The sequence below is a fragment of the Rhagoletis pomonella genome, unplaced genomic scaffold, assembly GCF_013731165.1.
Source record: "Rhagoletis pomonella isolate Grant_MI unplaced genomic scaffold, Rhpom_1.0 Rhpom_scaffold_00005, whole genome shotgun sequence".
Classification (NCBI taxonomy): domain Eukaryota; kingdom Metazoa; phylum Arthropoda; class Insecta; order Diptera; family Tephritidae; genus Rhagoletis; species Rhagoletis pomonella.
The window spans coordinates 46,608,823-46,612,273 of NW_023458559.1; positions in this window are offsets into that span (position 1 = coordinate 46,608,823).

Consider the following 3,451-nt stretch of genomic DNA (forward strand, 5'->3'; position numbering starts at 1 on the left):
CGTCTACATTTTCAGACACAATTTGGAACGAACTGTGAACACCCCAAATGATAGATATCTACTATATATTTGTAGAAGTATGTATGTATGTAAATATGTATGTATGTATGTGCCAGGTTTCAGCATAAACGGATGGACAGAATCGAATGAAATTTTTGCAGAGTATTGCTATCACACCTGGGCTTATAATAAGAAGAAAAAAATGGGATTCGACAAGGGGGCGTGGCACCTCCCATAGGCGTGACATTTTTTTCGAAACCATAAATCATATGAACTTCCAATTCGGTATGCAGACATATCTATGGTAGGTGCTTATAGTAGGCTATATATACATGAATTTGTAAAAATGGGCGTGGCACAATCCATAGGCGTGAAAATTTTTATCAGCTATAACTTCGGAAACATAGGTCATATGAACTTGAAATTAGGTGCGCAGACGTATCTATGGTAGGTGCTTATACTAAGGTATATATACATGGCTTTGTAAAAGAGGGCGTGGCACATCCCATAGGCGTGGAAGTTTTATCAGCTATAACTTCGGAAACATAGGTCATATGAAATTGAAATTTGGTACGCAGACGTATGTATCTATGGTAGGTTCTTATAGTAAGGTATCCTTACTAATATTATAAATCTGAAAGTGAGTTTGTTTATTTGTTACGTTTTCACGCTTTAACTACTCAACCGATTCCCATTAAATTTTGTACACTGGGGCCATTTAGACTAACTTAAAATATAGGATAGATTTAATCTCGATTATACGAGGGGGCGTGGCACCTGCCATAAAACGGGATTTTCATAGAGTACAGGGACTTGGTATAGATACATATACGTATATACAAACAATTCCATTTTCATGGAGGAGGGCTGCCACCTGTTTGAAAAAATCAAATTCGACTTGAATTAGGGGAATTATTTATTTGAAAATCATATTAAAGAATGGATGACAAGAGGCTTAAAAAAGTTGAAGTTTGAAAGGGTTGCCACCTGTTCGAAAAGCCAAATTTAAATTAATTATTCACAAGCTATCTAAAAAATTAAAATATGGGTGTCATAGGAAAGATTGCTAAGAAACCTTCAGGTTGAACATTAAACATATTACTGAGGTGTTTTACAAGCGTTGCCACCCGTTTAAAAATTAAACTCGTTTAATTTAAATGAATTACTACAATATGGGTATCAATCAAAAGGTTTTTGATAAGGGGTTTAGTTCTAAACTACATGTAGAAGGGTTGCCATCTGTTTGATAAATCCAATTCTTCTTGAATTAAAGGAATTTGATAATTGGAATATGTATCACAGTATGGACGTCAGACAAGAGGGATTTAATAGGATTTTAGTAAGAAAATAATTCGAAAACGGTTGCCACCTGTTTTAATACTCGAGTTTAAATTAGAAATATTCAGATTAAACATGTAGAGTTTTCTAAGTTCTTTGAAGAGGGTTGCCACCTGTTATAAATCTAAATTCAAATACAATTATATTATAAGTTTAATGAGTTATTACAGTCTATGTTTTAATCGGAAGAGTCTTGAAAAGGCTTTATTTCTAAGCAACATATGAATAGCAGGGACTCCACATGTTTGAAAACTTAAATTCAACATGAATTATAGGAATTAACGGTATAAAAAGTAAAATTCAAAATTTTCAATAATTTCAATGAATTAATATTATATGGGTATAAATCGAAATGATTTTGAAATAGCTTCATTTCTTAACTACATATACATAAGTATGAAAAAGTATCACAAGAGATAGGTTTAAGATATTTTTAGTATGAAAGTATTTTGAAGATATTAAAAAAAATTTAATCGCCTGATTTTCGCATATTTTAAGTATGTTGTGGTTAATTAAAATAAATTACATCTAATGTAGCACGTAGAAATTTCATACACTCAGCGAAGCGCGTGAGAGCGAGAGAACCGAGTACGGGAACGCTTTCTGGAGTAAATTACTGTAAATTCTTGCAACTTCTTGCGAGTTAGGGAACGCAACTTTTAAAAATGGAACAAGATTTGTAGTACAGAAAGTGATGATCAGCATATATTAGTTTAAGCACGATAAAGCTTAAAGTATGGCTCATAAGGATGCCTTTACACAGAAAGAAACAGTATGCTGAATTACTGTTTACCCGAACGACGTCGGGTGCTCTGCTAGTTTTATATAAAAATATGGTGCATTCTACGATAAAAAACATAAAACCTAAACCTTGTGCAAAAATTTTCAACGTTTTAATCAGATTTTTTAGATATTTTTGAAAATGCAGATTTATAGCCGAATCAATTTTGTTATAATAAAGTACAAGTTTTAAGTAGCTAGGAGTTACTGGTGATTTTTGGTAATTTTTTCCACGCAGTCTCTTCCATCCAAAAACTATTTTTCGAAAATACTTTATATGCAAAAACTGCAAAACACCTTCAACAGAAAAAAAAATCTCAAAAATCAATGCGATTTTTGACTAACTCCGAACTTGCATTTTTGTACTAGAATTTAGTGGGCTGCAAAACTGCGCACTCAAAAAAATTAAAAAGTTGAAAATTTGCTGAATTATATTTTTATGTTTTTTGTTGTAGAATAAACCATATTTTTATACAAAATTGGCGGAAAAATATTAGAATGAAATTTTTTGCATATATTGAGAAAAATTTGCTGTGCCAATACTTTTTTCCGGCAGTGTATGCGCAGACCCCTTTTTTGGTGCCAGAGCAGTTTGATTGTAACTCGGTCCTCAGTCCCTATAGGTGTTGTTGCTGCAGTCCTGTTGTCAAGCCAGTCGGCCTTCTCTTTTTTTCTACACCCTTGTGGCCAGGTAAGTTGCTTTAGGCACTCCAAGACCAATTAAGGTTTTATTCAATAAGGAGAAAGGTTTTCTCATTGCGCTATTCCGACTTAATGCTAATATCTGCATATAGATATATGGCGGCAACCTCCACTTGGACGATGTTTGGCCTTCGACACGACCGATGTCCGAGATTTAGGTTCAAAGATGCCCGCTGCAATGCCTTCATGCCTCTTGAGCCGTCGGAGTACCAACATATTTAGGGAATTCAAGTGACAATATTTCCTAAGATTAGAATGATTCTAACTTGCTTTACTTTTCAGTTCTATATTTATAAATCTTGCAAGGGTTAACTTGAAGTCCTTATTATCTCATCCGCTTGGATTTCTCAACCAACCTATGAATTATTTTATATATAGCTCGACTTTTCTCATATATTCCGGCCCAACCCGCTGCACGCTCCAAAATTAGGTAGCAAATAAAGTGGTTCGTCTGCCTTTCGTCACTTTTGAGGAGACTAAGCTCCCACGAGACTTTAGAGGCACTCTGTCTCAGTTTGAATTGTTATCCTGTAGTCAGTGAAACAGCTTCCTCTCACGCATGAACTCAGATGTGTCAAACCACTAGTTACATAAAATGTCCCACTACCCCTTCCTCTCTCTTTTCTGTTCT